The following is an 18,932-nucleotide window of genomic DNA, read 5'->3' as shown; positions in this document are numbered from 1 at the left end:
GCACATCGGTTCGAATCCGACTTTGTTTCCTTTTTTTTAACTTTTTTTTTTAATTTAAATATATTAATTTATTAATAATTATTATAAAAAAAATTACAGTAAATAATAATTCAATAATAACAATAAAAAAATAAAATTAAAAATGTATCATAAGTTATTAATGAAATAAAATTTTATGCATTTTTAATTTTGAAAAAAATGTGTATGTAATTTAACAGGCGTACAAGGAATTCATGTGGTGTCCCACAACAGATCTTTTCCTTTGAATATAGCTATTCTAGCTATGTTGGTTGGGAACGTAAAAGATAGCTTTTCAATATGTACAGAGTGATTCAAGACGTTTTTACTATCTCTCGTCAAAATAATGAATAAAGCTCATATCAACGTAGGTCTGGAAATTTTATATCATTGAGGTACGATTAACGAACAGATTTTGTCCACATTTTTACTCTGAAGCAGGAATAAATGCTGCGCTGTAGCATTCCTTAAGTCCCAAACTGAATAAAATACAGTCTTAAATGAAAATGGAAACAAGTTTCAAATTTGTTAAAAATTAAAAAATACGATTCCAAAAAAAAAACTAAAAAAAAGGAGTTCGCCACCAAGCGGTTGAAATCGGAAACGTTTGGGCAGGTTTTTGAAATTCGGATTTGATTTTCAAATGACCGCATTCTGAGAGGGTTAGACGTGCGAGTGGTAAATATTGCTTTTTAATATAGGATAATTAAAGAGCGTGCAGGTGATAATTATATATATATTATTTGTATATAGTAAAATTTTTTGCTTCAATTTTTTTAAATTTATTTATCATATATACTGTATATATATATATATCACAATTCCGGTAACGTAAAAATTCCAACGCGGGGTAATACATCTAAATCGGTTCAGCCGTTGATCTGCTACGGTTGACTAACCTGTACCTCCAGTAATCCGAGAAAATTGTTATAAATTCCAAGTCCAAAAACACGCAATGTAATGGAGCTGTCTATTAAATTGTTTCACGATATTTTTGGTTTTTGCATTAGCTGAAAGACCAAATGTTACTTATAAGATATGAGGAAGAGCATCTTATTTAGAAAAATATTGATTATAAAAGATAAGTTAATTAAAATTAGGGTCGGTTCAAGTAAATCTGGGCTTGGTCTAGTGGTGAACGCGTTTTCCCAAATCAGCTGATTTGGAAGTCGAGAATTCCAGCGTTCAAGTCCTAGTAAAGTCAAATATTTTTACACGGATTTGAATACTAGATCGTGGATACCGGTATTATTTGGTAGTTGGGTTTCAATTAACCACACATCTTAGGAATGGTCGAAGTGAGACTGTACAAGACAACACTTCATTTAAAACCATACATATCATCCTCTGAAGTATTATCTGAAAGGTAATTACCGGAGGCTAAACAGGAAAGAGAGAGGCTGGAGGGTCAGTTCATGCGGATAGGAAAAACTGTTTGTCCTCCACCTTACCATTGTTTAAACCATTTTTATAATTCTATAATCATTAGTCGATTTTTTTTTCTTTAATTTTTCATGTAAACACCGGTAGAATTTTTACTGATTCGTTAGCGTTTGTTTTTATTTGTCAATTATTATGTTTTCTTAAAGATACTTCATTAATTTATATTACCATGTCCCTTTATTTATTAACGATGATTGTTTAATAATATAAATGCATATATTAGTTTAGATTTTAATATTTTTACAAACGAATTTTAATATTTACCACTTTATTTCATTCACTTTTAAAAATATAATTTTTTTTGTGAAATTTTATCTTCAATCGGTCCCTTTTGTATATATTATACAAAACTTTTGTATATATAACAGGTGGGTGAAAGAATAATAAAATATAATTTTATACAATATTATATATTTAAAGTAAATCTGTAGAAGTAATCCCCATTTTCTTTTTTTTTTATGTAAATTACGAAATTTTGACTAATTTTTTTTTTGAGGTTTTCTACAGATGAAACGTGTAAATTGTATATCTGTATACAAAAAATGCAAAATTGATGGTATAATGTCTCTCTATATTCCCCTATAACAGTAGAGGAAGAAAAAGTGTTTACTATTTATGGTTCACAGTAAGTTTGTGTTTGCAGAAAGAAGATTTAGCAGCAGGTGACAACGTGTGGTTGTTTTTTATTTTATTTTTCAATGGGGAAGAAGGGAAGAAAACTCTGTTAGTGTTTTACGTGGTCGTAACCCTTTACATAGACTCAACTTTATCTTTTCTAAGCAGTTTAAATGAGGCACACACGATGGTTTTACTACAGTGATAAGAGTGCATAAAACGAAATAACGATATACGTCAGAATATTACGATAAATTTTATAGCGTACAGTGTAAGGTCAGTGTTATGCATAGTATTCGCTGCATTCGTAGATACATATACAAACAAACGCATGCAAAATACATACAGTAAATTATACATGCAGACGACAGTATGAATTACAACCAAGTACCCTAATGTACTGAAATAGCCTTTCCACCCCCTGTACACCCCCTTTCTTCCCTATTTCACTTCACACATCATCACTGCCCTCCCCTTTCTCCCCACAAACACAAAAAGGATCTGACGTCATCTTATTTGAAATTGATTCTACATGCGTGCACTGTGCAGGAAGGAACAGTGAACTTTTCAATAGAACAGTCACTGACACAGTGAGAAGGGTGATTTTGCATTCTTCTTCGGAAACTGGCAATAAATAATCAATTATTATTGTATTTGATGGGTGCTTGTGTGATTCATTCTGTAGCCTGTTTATTACAGCCTAAAGTGTTTGAGTTGGTTCAGTGGTCAAGCATCGATTCCTTAATTTTATATGCTAAGGGTTAAAATCCGACACAAAAGATTTTCATTTCTATTAAATGACCTCATCGAAACGGGCAACGGTCTCAAAATGTACAGCAGATAATCAGTAATAATATAGATTCTGAATATATTTAGTTCTACCTATTTCAATGTCCAAAGATTTTTCCGATATATTTCATCCAATTTCTTTCGTTCTTTTCTTTATGTTTTTGCACTAATCTCCGCTAATAATTCTACATAAATAAAAAAAGTGCTGGCAAAGTATTACGTGACTTTCCCGGCTACTCCGGTCAAAATATTGGTAAAAAATTATAAAAATAGTAAATTAAAAAAATTAAATCTTAACTGAAAAAAAATTAAATCGTAAATAATTCTACGAGATTGTAAAATAATTTATCCTTAAAACTTCATATGTGTTCTTGCATAATTTTTCCGTGATAAAAAATTCTTTTAATTGTAATATTCACCAAAATTAGTTTCATAAACGTTGAGATGGAAATATTATTAAAACAATCCCTGAAATAAAATTTAAGCATCAAAATTTCGAATAAAAAATTCTATCAGCGTAAGGGCTTCATATTCCGTAAAGAAAATTTAGGAAAAATATATTTATAAAAAACTGACTCTTACCACAAAATTATATCTTTTATGAAAGTAATGGAAAAAATTGTTTATTTTGGTTCCACAGTAATATAGGTGATAATAATTCAGGTGGCAAAACATATATATATATTTTACAGATGAGGGCAAAATTTTAAGTGAAATCTTTAAAAAAATATTCATATATAGGTTAGGCTTAACAAAATTTGCTGAAGTAAAGTTTTCTTTAAATCTAACATCCCTTTCAATAAAGGCTAACTTAACAAAAATAAATTTTTTTTAAATATGATTCGCAATCTAGGACTGGTATTTATAATTTTTTTAGAAGTCATCTTGATATCGGAAACTCATTTCACTGACCAGAATTACCTTTGGATTCATGGTTTCTCGGTATATACGACAAAGCATCCGGATGTCAGAACACACATTGGTACTACAGTATTGAATTAAAATCTCCTAGAGGCATCACCAACTACCTGCGTCCATCACCGTTTAGATTCTGGCGACCACGATCTAAATCATGGATTGGTTGGAGCCTATCTGCGTTATACTGTTCTCCTCGTCATGCGATAATGAGTGGATTTTCCTCGGAATTCTTCGCTACCTTTGGTCCCCGGTTTATAGTAGGGGGGACTGGAACGATAAGCATCTTTTATTGGGGTCCCGGCTTGCAACCACTAGAAGTAGAATGCTAAGGAATTGCATTCTCCATCTTCATCTCAACGTGGTCTCTAAGTTACAACCTACTTACTGGCCTACAGACCCAACTAAAATACCGAACTTACTAGACATCTGCTCATTTCGGGTATGTCGTCTCTATACACCTCGGTTCGAAATTATTACGATTCGACTTCGGACTACTCACCTGTTCTATTCACCTTAACTACGACTGTGATTAGAGAGGGTAACCTGTTCTTCACAACAGCAGAACGTACTGGAAATCATGTTGGAGATGAATTGAAGAGAAGCTAATCGATCCGGTTCCATTGAAATGTTCTGATGACGTCGATTACGCCACGTACTATTTAACGACGATCATGCTAGAGGGAGCCTGGCGATCAACACCTGAGGAAATGTATGAGAGGAGTAAAGGCACGGACTATCTGAGAGAGGTAATGGACCTTATTACAAGAAAGAGGCGACTCAGGAGGAAGTGGCACTGCTGCTAGAGACCTGAGGGCAGAAAATCCTTATAAAGGGCTGCGCACAGGTTGAAAAGACTGAGGAGGACAATTAGGAATGAGACATTCGAGGATTATATGAAGAATCTTTCCCACTTGGATAAATATAGAAAACCATGAGAGATCTTCAACACTCTAAACCATCACTCCGTCATTGAAAGCGTTCGATGGATCATGGATCAGGAGTGGCAGACAAAAAACGGACCAGTTCGCTACACATCTTAGCAAGACATTTCGCCCACACGCCGGAGGGAGTCATAATGAAAAGGAAATAATTGACTTCTTGGAAAATCCGATGCATTTAAACTTTCCGATTAGGCCTACCTCAACTATAGAGGTGTTACGGGTAATCAAGGAAGGGTGACTGTTCCGAAATCCACCTAGACGAGATCATCATCCCCAATCTGATCGGATCTATTAACTTGGGTTCCACCTTGATCCTCATTTAACGTGGAAGTACCACTTGAAAGAGAAAAGAAAGCAACTTAACACCAAGTATAAGAAGCTTTATTGCTTGTTAGGTAGAAACTCGCAACTATCGTTGTTCAATAAACTTTTGAGGTGATTGTAAAATCGGTTTGGACATATGGCATACAGCTATGGGGCATGACTTGCAAAAGTAACGTTAAGATTATTCAATTCTTTCAGAGCAAGCTGACGATATTCATTATACAGATACCGTGGTTCGATTGGAATGAGGAAATGTATGGTTACCTTGGATTGTCGTATGTTCGTAACGAGAGCAAACGGCTCGATTTAAGTTACAGACAGCGATTAGACAGTCGTGAGAACTTTATAGCAATTACTCTTCTAGACAACAGTGAAGATGTTCGGTGGTTGAAACGCCAACACGTGCTGGACTTGGGATATCTGAGTGACACTTGAACTGCTAGCAGACATGTGATAAACGTCCTTATTAAGCCTTGCAGAGGAGCCTAACGTCCTTCTATTTCTTATTATTTTGTTACTATTATTTGCTTGCTACTACTTTGTTTACCTCTTTTTTATCATTTTTTTTCTTTAATTTTTTGTGATTCTAATTAATGGAACTGCTCTTGTTTATATAGACATTTTTGTAAATGTAGTTTATTTATGTATTTACGCTTTATTGAGGGTATTCGCTGGAAACACCTCTTCACGTGCTTTTGTATAATGCAATTCAGTAGTGGTTCCTTAATCGAAACAAATTGTAAATACACGATTTGTGAAAAAACTATATATTGCAAACATTTTAAAATTACAGTATTAACCCATCTAAAAATGGCGGAAACCAAATTAATGAGTTAATCTGTTTTAAAATAGTATTTAACAGTTGAGAATTTTTCTTTTATTTGGTCATTTAAAAAGTAAATTTTTTTGTACTTGTATAAAAGTTTTAATTAAAATTTATACATTTTATATTACATGAACAATGCCAAGTTATTTCTGCAAACCCTTTTGTTGGAATCTAATACAATAGATCCTTAAGGATCTAAATCCAAGTATCACTTTCAGCTAAATCTCATAAGTTAATTTGTCATAATTGTATAATAATTAAAAAAAACATTTTGGTTGTCATTATATTTTGACGACAAACCGATTATTATTCATATATATATATATCTTTTTAACTCCTTATATTCAAATTTATTTATCTTTTTTTTTTTTAATGGAATAAATTTCAGAGTAATTTACGTTACTAACATTTATATTGCATGCAATTAAAGATCCCTATGTTGTTAATTTACACCCTAACTTTAATGTAACAATTGTTTCCAATGGGAGAACGATCATATAAATCAATGCTAATAGATCGTTTATTCTTCCTGAAAAAAAACGGGTTTGAAAAATCATTTCTTTTTTTTCGTATAGTCTATGTATTTAATTTTATTTTTCTTATGTACATGTAAATATACATATAAATATACTTATATGCGAAGTGTAAAATAAGAAAGTTTTTTCTTGTAAAGATATTGTTAACAGAATTTGTTTTTGTTTTCATTTTAGATCAGTATGCTTTTTATAAGTTATAGATAAAACTTATATGAGTTGTGAATAAGTAAAAGGTACAAAGTTTTTAAATTTTAAAATCATTAAAGTCACTGATACTTAACGTTTAAAACTTACTTTTTAGAATAGGTATGGAGACCTAGTTTTAGGCTAATCAATTAAGTTAATAAAATCTTCATCTACTTTAGAAGGAAGTTCTTTTACTCATTTAAATAGTGTTCTGTATTGATATAAATAATAATTGTTAATAATTATCTGATAAATAAATAAATTAAAAATTATTAATGTAATATATGACGTACTTATGCTTTTTCTCTTCTGAGTTGTATCATTGTTATATAACAGAAAAGGATAAAAGCCCATATTTTTTTTATGGCTATGATTAAAGTGAAGTACCTGAGGTTCAAGAGGCACTAATGAGATTTACTTTATATGTAATTAATGAAATGATCTTTACTAAAACAACCAGTCCCTACAGTGAAGCAGTGATTGTGATTTGACTGTTATTTTTGGCGAAAGTTTTTGCTGATTTGCTGTCACTTTTTTCTCTTTGCAAAGAAGACCATGGAAACTACATTCCTCATTTTTTGTTGTAAATCGCTTATTATTCTTGGAAGTACGTATATTATATTCAGGAGCATCTTTTGACTTATAACAGGTACCTAAAATCATTATAATTATGGTATTTAACTACAAAAAGTACAAAACATCAATCGCGTTAGCGGAGGAGTAGCGTCTCGTCTTTTAATCCAGAGGTCCCGGGTTCGAATCCCGGATAGACATGGTGGCATTTTTCATTCGCTGCAAATTTCCACATTAAAGCTTCTCTGTAAGTATCTGTGGTAAATTAATCCTTCAATTAAAAAAAAAAAAAAAAAATACGTAAAGGAATCAGGCAAATGTAAAACAAAAATAAAAATAATCTGCTATAATAGCATGAATTAATAGTTTTCAAAGAGACTACATCAAAAATAATGGTGAATGTACAGCAAACAGATCAGGACTTAGAAACTACTGGAATACACGAAGATAAGGCAATATTTTGGTACCTCATTATTTTGATGATTATTTAGGATTCAAATATCAAGTAAATTTGAAAATTTTGAAATATTCTTAGTCGAGATTATAATACTAGAATCGAAAGATCTCCATTAACGGAATCATTATTTGTATATAGGCTATGTAAACATTAAAAATAATTTTAAAAATTCTTTATAATATTTCGCACCCGAAAAGGACTACGATTTACCGTTTTCCTCCTTGGCACAGGTATCGTCCTCCACTGACTAGTAGTAGGCTGGGACTCCATGGTTATACTCTCGTTGTCACTCGACGCACCTGACAGATTATTCGCCAAGTCGTCTCTAATAAGCTCCTGCGCGTAGCCCTCCTCGGGTCCCTATCCAACGACGGTAGCGGACCACGTTTCCTGGACGGTACACGACAACCTACAATATCAGATGACCCCTCCTTGGTGGCATTTTTCATTCGCTACAAATTTCCACATTAAAGCTTCTCTGTAAGCGTCTCTGTAAGCTTGTCTGTAAGTAAATTAATCCTTCAATTAAATGTACAATTTCGCAATTTATTAAAGAAAAATAAAATAAATGAAACAAAATTTTCAATATTACAAAACAAAAGAAATAAATATTTTAGAAAAATAAACAAGCAAAAAATAATTAGTGCTCTCGTTCAGAAAAATCTTTTGTTTTCATCTTAAAGTTATTACCAAGAAAGGTTTATATATTTTAAATGTTTTAGTTTCTCTAAAAAAAAAAGTTAAATGCGTCCGATAAACAATTTTTTTTTTAATTATACTCTTTGTTAATCATTTTCTTAGTTACACTATTAATCTAAATTATATTAACCATAAAGATAAGATGCGAGTGGAAAACAAGAATTTTTCATTATATAATACTTTTCAACCTTATCTTAATATCTAAGATATTTGATAAAGTTTTAACGATAAACGGAGGGGGTTTGTCTATATAACAACAATGACGATAAAAGTTATTAGAAGGTTTATGTTTAAATTACCCGTATAAAGTTAGGGGGAAAATTTCGTTTAAACGTTGAAGATGGTGGGGACTCAATGGTCATTATGTTGTCTTTAAAGTTGCGTAGTACGTGCGATGCGTCGTAAATTATATAGGAAAAGTTTGATGGGATACTTATTACTTAAAAGAGATCGATGATATAAAAAAAAAGGATTTGTATCACTTGATATAAATATTATAATTACAATTAATTGAGATTTCTTTTTGAATTTTTTTCCCCCAGGGGTCACAACTATAATTACCTAACAAGCATTTGCTATACTCACCAGTCCTGAAACCGATTTACAAAATTAGGCTGAACAAACATGTAAACTGGCTTGCGGTTAACCTCCTGGGTAACAGCGAGGACATGAGGCGCCTAAAGCCACTGCATATGTTATAGATCTGTAAGTTTTCCGAGATTTAAAGTGAATCGGCTACCCTAGGGAGTTGTGCATCGTCACAATTTTTCATTTCGTTTCGCCACTTACTTTTCTTGGTTCTTTGATCTGTTTCATTTTATCTTTGTTTGATTAATTATTATTTGCGTGATTGATAAGACTATATTTTGGTATTTTCTTTGCTTTTTTCGCTCCGAAATTTAACAAACTTGGACTCATCTTTGTATGAACTTATTTATGTTTATCATAGGAGTATTTTATTCATATATACTATATAAGATATGTATACATATGGATGCAAAATAAGTATACGTATACATTTCTTTGAGGGGTTTCAATGAATACCCCTCTCTGTATGTTATTTTTTTTTTCAAATTTTTTTGTGGTTCCGGTAAATTGGAACTGATTTTAAATGAGGCAAAAAAGAAATTAAAATAATATTGAATTACATTTTATTGTTCCAAAATACTGTAAACGCGTAAATATTTAAAAATCGTTTTAAAGCTATTAAGGTTTGAATGATTATAGAGAGTACACACGTAAAGTTAGGTTAGAGAACATTTCAACACAAAACAATAATAATTCAATACAAAATAAAAATAATCATAAGAATTCATAAACATGAGAAAAAATTAAAAGAATACTGTAATTAATAATGAAAGAATATTAACTAAAATTGAAACGAAGTGAAATATAAAGATGGTAGGTAAACACTATGTTCATGCAGCTCCCCCTCAAATCACAAAGTCACCAAGGTCCAGCACGTGGAGTCATTAACTAATCTACTACCTTGACAGCCATCAGATGATTTGGTCCAATTCAGATTGTAATTTACTTGAAGCTAGTTAGGTTATCATCGACAGCCAGGATAGCTGTGTCATCGGCAAATGAAGCGACAGTGACATAGTTCGTAGTTGGAAGGTCTAATATAAAACAGGTCCTAAAACTGATCTTTCATGAACTTCCGACTTAGTGTCAAAGAACCAGACAACTCCTTATTTTACTTCACCTGTGAAAAACGTTCGTCCAGATATTTGCGCACTACCAAATAATATGGTTGAGGTAGGCTCTTTTTCAACTAGTAAAACAGGCCAGGTAGTCATACCTTGTCAAAGGCCTGCTGAACATCTAAGAAGGCAGCTGAACAGTATTTTTTTTCTTCAAGACATTTGCTGAACCTCAACAAGTCTATGAATTTGCTCAATACTAGAGTGATCACCTCGAAAGCTGAACTGATGATCAGGAATAACATGACCGTGCTCAAGAATAAGCCTCAATCTCTGAAGAAAAAGTCTCAGTTTTTAATTCATTTTAGATAAAATGGGTAACATACTTATTGGCCTGTACGGAGACACCTCACGTACTGGTTTACTTGGTTTCGGGGCCACAACCACTCGTGAAACTTTCTATTCCGTCGGTAAGTACGGAGTGCGCAAGGTGCCATTAAAGAGATGTGTGATGCATATGATTTGAAATGAAGCTTTGAAAGGAAGCATTAGTAGCATTTTATCAGTAATTAAGTCAAAGCCTGGGGCCTTCTGCAAATCCTGCTCTTTCCAGATTACTTTCAGAACTTCTGTTTATGAAAATGGCTTTACAGGAAAACTCAGAGTAATTGGGTTGCTCAAGAATTCAAGAAGTTCCTCCTCGTATATCAAGTTACTCAAAGCCTTACTTAGATAAGAAGTAAATTAATCAGAGAAATGGTCAGACGTCGAATCGTAGTTCTTTCTAACTTGTGAACAATGATGAAATTCCTGAAGCGACTTAAAAGTCCAGTAAATCTTCGGATCATCGGATCTTTGTTGGATCCGATGTCCAGTAAGTTGGTTGGACCCAGAGATAACATTGAGCTGCATGTTAACGATGTAATCCTTTAAAGTCCAGCCTCTAGTAGTTATAGGCCGAGAGCTCCAGCGAAGATAATTTGCGTTCTAGTCCTACGATAGAACGGGATTCTAGCATTGAAAATAACTCGGAACATGAACCATCCGTGATCGTGTGACGAGAAGAACAGTAGATCGCTGACAGTCTGAGCGGCCCAAGCCAGTCTAGGATCTCAACAGTGGACGCCTGAATGAGATCTGACCGGTGCTCTGGTAGTTGGTGATGCTTTATCCCATTTCTGATGATCACCGCTCATATACTTTCATGCGCTCCACCATCACAATGTTTAGTCGTGTAGACTGAATACCCACGAGGACAAAAATAGCTACGACTCGTGAAGTGTATCTGGGAGAGAACATCTAATGACTCGGCCATCTTAAAGCTTCTAGCTTCTGCACTAGAATATCGAGACTACTGATATTCCAGGAAGCGACTCTTAGAAATCTAGCTATCGACAGATTTTATTGATCACCTTAGTTAGCAAGATTTTTTAGATTACTCTTTGGTTTACTTGTAATTCTATATTAGTAAATTTTTATCTTGCTTCGTTACCACCATGTATGTCGCGCTCAACAGCCGCAGCGTAAGATCGAAGAATTGCGTTGCGATGTGTGGTTGGATCCCTATTCAACAAATTAAATTAAGAAATCTTTAATTTGCTGAAGTAAAGTTTTCTCTGAATCTAATAATCCCTATAATAACGGCTAAAATAAGAAAAAGAAAATTTCCAAAAAGAATTTTCTGCATTTTAGTTCCGAGATTAAAAATTAAAAAAAAAAAATATTTTTTTCTTGGTATCTCTATTTAAGAAATATAAACTTAAAAAAATAATTGAAAAATATTTAAACCGAAGGGAGATAAAGATTTTTTAATTATTATTTATACATGCATTCTAGATAACAAATAGGCTTTAATAAAGTTTTCTGTAATATACTTCTGAATAAAATCGAAACCCTTTAACGAATTTTGAAAAAATTTAATATGGTCATTTCTCCACATATTTTTGAACCAAATTTAAAGAAAACCGGTTGGTCAAGTCAATCCTAGATATAAGGCCAAAAGCAGCCCACTAACATACGTACACACATACGACATAGATATGATTCTTTTAACCAGTTAGATTCTAAAACGTAAAGATTTACAATAAACCCGATACCCATATTTAACATGATCATACTATCCTCTTTAACAAAGTTCTTCTAGCTAAATTCGCTGCAAAAGAAAAAGTGTATAAATGTATTGTTATGTATCTTAATGTACAAAAATTAATCATATTTTATAACCTGTAACACATGACTTTTTACTTTGGTATTTACTTTGTAAATTAAAGTTGCTATTATCACAATTATTACATGAAAACTTGATTTTTAAAATTTGCCAGATATCTTAGAAATTACTCCACTTTATATTTTATACTGTAAAAAGTCATTTTTTATGTAATATGATTGACCCAAATATGTAAAAACATATTTTCGTCGTAGGAAGAGAGAAAAGGAATCAATCATTTGTATATTGGTTATAGTTAATAAAATAATTATTAAAACAAAAATAGAGAGACAATCTGTTGATCCCTAAAGGATTTACCTGTAATTAATTTATTTAAATTATCTCCGTTTCTTTAAGAAATTCTATTAGAATAGAAATTCTGTTAAAACTGATTATAATTAAAATATTATAGCAAAATAAATACATCTGTACCTCTATTTGAGTAATTAATAAATTCTTTTATACATAAAACTTCATATTTTACCCCTCGTTTATTATCAACCGTCTGTTTTTTTTTTTCAAAAGGATATGCTATTAAAATATTCTAATTAATAAAAAAATTAATTTTTTTAAATTTAAAATCATTAATTAATTTAATAATGAATTAATGTACGTTAATTACAAAACGTGGAAATTAATTTTTAATTACAACTTTTTTTAAGTGTTTGGAAGACAAAAATAAGTATAGTTTACATTAAGATGATACAAAATTACTTACACCATTTTTCTTTTTATAATTTCAAATAAATTACGAAAAATGAGAAATTATTCAGAAACTTTCTTTTAAAATGATTATTACTTAAGAATAAACCGAAAAAGTATTATCTGTATTAATTACAAATGATAAATTAAATGAAACACGTCTAAAAGTAGTGATAGTATCAAATATCTTTTAGTGCAATCATTTCTGTAGTTAGAAAAAATCCGCCATCTTTCTCAGATATAAATTGAAAGTGGCATATATATATATATATACAGGCATTACAACTTGTTCATAATCTATTTAATAACATCCTCAGATTTCTTTGAAATCTATTTATTGACTAATACATTTAATTGTTTTTTCCTAGAAGAAAGGACTTTATTTTATTAAAAATATAAATGAACAAAAGTTTTTATTTTGATCGCGTAATAATAATAATAATAATAAATAATAATAATAATAAAATAATAATACCACAAGAAAATCCGCGTACTGAGGAAGTATTTCGTAAAACGAACTAAGACCACTGCTCTGCATATAATGTAGACTACAAGCTCACCTGGGAAACAGAGCGTTTGATCTGATCGAAAATCACGACCAAGAAAATGACAAAGTTGGTCGGTAGAACAATAAAGCACCTCCAGGAAGACATTTTACGATTCTAAAAGGTGAGACTGTAAACTTTGACGCCTCATTAAAGTGGCCGTAAGTAGGAAATATATTCGCTGGGACGGAAGGATTCATGATAGCTATTCAAGAATGGGTAATCGCTAGGATAATTATAGAAAAATAATATCCTATAATTATAGGATAATTATGGGAAATACGTCATCAAAGACCGAATGAGAACTCAGAATTCTTCAGATTACAAACGAAGGCCAAGAAAAAACTGAGCACTTCATCAACGGGCGTTCAATGTTAGCCCCTGTCCAACACCTCCAACGAATCAACAATGTTACCATGGTGATAATCCAACAGCGGATACGCAAACAAAAGGGTCTAATTAATAACACTGAACCCTACTAAAAATAAAAATTACAAGCTGTACATGACAATAAACAATGGTTTACTGAAACCGGAAACTGAGTACTAACCGGACCACAAATTAGAACCAACCTGATGTTCTAACAGACATAGCAACAAAGTTCACACCCAATTGACATCGCAGTACCAGAAACCGCCAACGTAAAAACAAAAATCAGGATAAAAATAAACAAGTATCTACTACTATCCAACAAGATCAAAGAGTTGAGGCATCAGGATAAAGTAGTAGTCGTAGTGCCTATAGAGATAGGTGCGCTAGGAGCAATACCTAAACAGCTGTACCGTGCTTTACGCAAGCTGTAAGTTTTTAGAAGCGAAGTCAATCCTGCAATAGACCGGACATAGACTTGGATGTCCCACAGGTATGAGCAATATGGGTGGCTCTAGGACAGTGAAAAGGAGGCTACTGTTCAGTGTATACTCTTCAGTAGTGCTCTATGGGGCGTCTGTTTCGGTAGGTGCGCTGGACAGGGCACGAAACAGACGAAGGTTTATAGCAGGATACCTGACGGTAGGCACAGAAGCGGCGTCAGTCATAGCAGGTGTGCCACCGATTGACCTGCAGGCCAAGATGAGACATTTTATTACTTCGGGGAGTGAGAGGAAAAAGTGACTGTCGACGAGATGTTCAGAGCTGGGAACGATAGGTGGAATGCGGTGGAGACACCGGCTTAGCAGTGACATTAGAAGCTGGGTACAGTGGAAGCACGGTGATACCATTTACGAGCTCACCCAGTTTCTATCAAACACGGAAGCTTTGAATATTACCTGTACCGAATGAGTTGGAGTACTACGAGATGCTGCTATGATTGTGGGAAGCAGGATACGTCGGAATTCGCAGGGTTTTTTTGTACGAGTTGGAGAAACTTGAGGGCCGCCATCATGAACCACGGCGCAATAAGTCTGTATAATGTCATAAGTATGATGTTGGGTGACAGAGATGCTTGGACGAGAGTAACGACTGCGGTGTCAGCCGTAATCCGAAACAAGGCAGCGTCGGAGAGGGGCAGGTTGGCTGGAATTTTGTAGTTGACCTGAGACGGAGCGACTGATGCCGGATGGCTGTGGGCGGCCAGCCTTAGCGGGCGGGCGGCGGGGGCTCCTCGGAGTCGTCGTTCGCCGGTAATCCCCTGGGGACGTCACTCTGGCTATTCTAATTCGGTGAAAAGAGCGCCCGGGTAATTGCCCAGGGGCTGCGTACATACCATGTGGATTAGGTCTGGTCCCTGCGTGACAAGAGAGGGAGGTTTTTTAGCGGGTAAGAGCTCCGCTCTTGCCGTCAGACCGGGCCTGGCGGCGGCTGGCAGAGCTTTTTCCTTCCCCTATAAAAAAAAAAAATCCATCAAAAAATAATTCTGAAAGCATTAATGAAAATGATTTGATCACATTTAAGTACACGTTAAAAAATAGAGAAATTTCAATTTTTTTTTGTCATTTTCCTAAAAATCCTAAGATTTTTTTCTGGTAAAAAATTCCTTTTAATTTTATTTTAAATAAATTGCTGGGAGTTTTTTTAGATAGGTTGATAATTTATTTATAATGTGATAACGAAAGCAATACCTCTTTTCTCAATAGCCGGAGAATTGAAATATTGTGTTGAGTTATACATTAAAATAGTTCTATTGTTCAAAAAGATGTGGTGAATGTTGATAATTTCTAACAATAAAGCGACTATAGCATTCATATAAGGTTGAATATACATGATTCAAGGAGCTCACCAATGATCTGATATTCAATTTTTGTATCTTGAAAACTTATTTTACTTTTGAGGAAAGCCAAGAAAATTTTTACACATCTGAGAAGTGAAAAACTTAAAAACAATAAATATTAGAAGTTCAGTGTTTTATTATGTAGCTTCAAATTGGTACATTACAGATTGATTTTCTTGAAAACGACATTCATTTGATCGCTCCAAGAATATTTTCCATCTAAAGAAATAACCACAACTTTCCTCTATATATTCAATAAATCCTATCTTTAACGTTAATGGAAATATCGTAATTGAATCAGTCCGCTCAATTAGTATTGTTACGTTTATCTAACAAGCATAATGCAATGGTTTTAACGTATAAAAAATTAGTTACAATCCATCTGATTAATAATTTCAGAACATGTTAACCGTAGAATTTTCAAATCATATTAAATAAGTAACTTCAAATCATCTATGTAAAAGAAAAGAGGATAGATCTATTGATAAAAGTGAGCCGTAAATAGTGTACATTTAAAAAAAAAAATAGAATTTTATGTTGTAATATATTATTAAAGGTGTATTAAATTTATTTACGATAACACATACCAAAATTGTTAAAATTCAATGGTTTTTTATTCAACTTCAAAATTAATTACAACAAAAATTATGCTTTAAGTATAATAAAATGTACGATGATGATTTCTCTTTTCATAATTGAATACAATTTTAAGACTTATTTTTAACTGCAGTTTTATGAAATCAGTAAGTGCATATAATCAAATATTAATTCTTTAAATAAATTTATTTTTAAATTGTGCTAATTTATAAAGATAGGTAACGAAGAAATAGCATTGAGATAGAAATAACTAGTGTCTTCAAATGCTGTGGATATTTAAGAATTTAAAGAAATCCGTTGGTTTGAATGTACAATTTCTAGATAGAAGGATAGATGTTTGTCGTAAGGAAATTCAGATAGTGATTTCAGAGTAAGAATTAACACTTTAATAAAGTGATAAATTGGTGGAGAACGCAAATGAATAATGAACTCATATGAAAGAAAATCACAACTGACAATGTATTATAATGTGACAGAAGCAAAAATAATTTCTATTACTTGTGTTAAAATGGAATTATTTGTTGACACATTATAGAAAAAAAAACCAAGAGAAAATGTTAGTACTTAAAGTCAGTACATAGTAGTAAAAATGTTGTAGGAGACAGCTATTGATTGAATATTTATTCTTCTAACCCAAATTTAAGCTAGAATAATCTAGAAAACAGCATTCATTTCTCAAGAGGTACCAATAAAATTCTTAAAAATATATAACCAACGGAAATTGTGAATTGAAATAACAAAATCCACTCTCTACAGTAAACAGAGGCACAGCATCAAGGCATAAGTTGTGTGTGTGTATGTGGGTGTGCGCATAGCGCCTGTATGAGTATTGGAGTGAGTCTTTCATCCTATTTCTTGAAGTGTTTTTCTTTAAATGAAAATTCAACAAACATAAGTGTGTATAATGTAATACTACTATAAGTAAAAAGATTACTTAAGTCTTATATAATTTATTATTTTTAATTAATTTTTTTTTAATAAAACTTGTTTACCTTATATGACTAACGTATTCATAAAGTAAGAATAAAGAGTAGAAAAGATAAAAACTTAAGTATGGCTTTCAGAAATTTTCGTTACCTTTACAGATAAAATAAACTTAAAAAAATATATATACAACCAACTTAAAAACCCCTATAGAGTAAAACGAAAATTTTCAATTACTTTTTTAAACTTTTTACTTATATTAGTTATTCACAAATTAAAAACTACTATTTATACTAATTAAATTTGTTACACTAATTAAGTTTGATACAAATTTTAACAATTTAAATTCTATTAACGGCTGACCAAACCATTAATAATATAAAAATTTAGTATTATGATGACGAAATAATCTAAAATATCTTCAAATCGCCCACGTAAATCATTTTTATTTAAAAAAAAACATCAACAATCTCGAAAAATCTTACTATAAGATTACTACACCAAAACATTCGTCTTCCGATTAGAAAACTTGTTTAATATATGAACTAAATCATTCATTTCAAATATGTAACTAATAAACCAATTGACAAATAGTGACATCAAGAGCATTTAAAAAATATTAAAAACTTTAGACTAATTTTCTTTTAGTAAACAATCACATCAGGAGTATATATAAAATGATTTAAACAACTTTTCTTCATGAAGGTCCATCCGGGGGACCTTCATCCGGAGTTCGCGGGTTCGAATCCCGGTCAGGCATGGCATTTTCACACATGCTACAAATAATTCATCTCATTTTCTAAAACAATACCTAACGTTGGTCCCGGAGGTTAAACAAAAAAAAAACTTTTCTTGAACCATATATAGCTACATCACTCATTTGGATAATGAGTAATTTAGCAGCTTTTTTGTATAGAACCTCAAGGTAGAATGTTTTTTTTTTTTTTACCTCCAGATCCACCTAAGGGTGGATCTGGTAAAAATTTAGTGTGTGAAAATGCAATGTTTGACCGGGATTCGAACCCGCGACCTCTGGATGAAAAGCCGAGACGCTACCACTCGCGCCACGGAGGCCGGCATAAGGTAGAATGTTTGGATTATTTAAACGTAAGATCAGAATGATATCCGGAGACATAATTAAAGAAATATTTTTTATCTTGGAGAATGGGAGGGAGACACATTTCACTGATATTTTAATTTAATAAATATTTGGCACATCTCATTTTATAGTTATAAATAAATTAATACTCAGAAAAATCAGTACTACAGATCTCTTAATTGTGGGGCGGGGGCGTAATGAAGATATTTTTGCTAGTAAAATCTTTTACTATTTAATATTTTATTTGCAATTACGAAATTAATAAGAATTATTTTTACAATAATTTCAATATTTAATTATCTTTGAACATTTCAAATTAGCTTTTTTTTTTGTCTTCAGTCATTTGACTGGTTAGATGCAGCTCACCAAGATTCCCTATCTAATGCTAGTCGTTTCATTTCAGTATACCCTCTACATCCTACATCCCTAACAATTTGTTTTACATATTCCAAACGTGGCCTGCCTACACAGTTCTTTCCTTCTACCTGTCCTTCCAATATTAAAGCGACTATTCCAGGATGCCTTAGTATGTGACCTATAAGTCTGTCTCTTCTTTTAACTATATTTTTCCAAATGCTTCTTTCTTCATCTATTTGCCGCAACACCTCTTCATTTGTCACTTTATCCACCCATCTGATATAGAATGATATAGAATTACTATATCATCAGCATATCGTAG

The sequence above is a fragment of the Lycorma delicatula genome, chromosome 4 (genome assembly GCF_047948215.1).
Source record: "Lycorma delicatula isolate Av1 chromosome 4, ASM4794821v1, whole genome shotgun sequence".
In the NCBI taxonomy this organism is placed as follows: Eukaryota; Metazoa; Arthropoda; class Insecta; order Hemiptera; family Fulgoridae; genus Lycorma; species Lycorma delicatula.
This window is presented reverse-complemented; position numbering follows the sequence as displayed.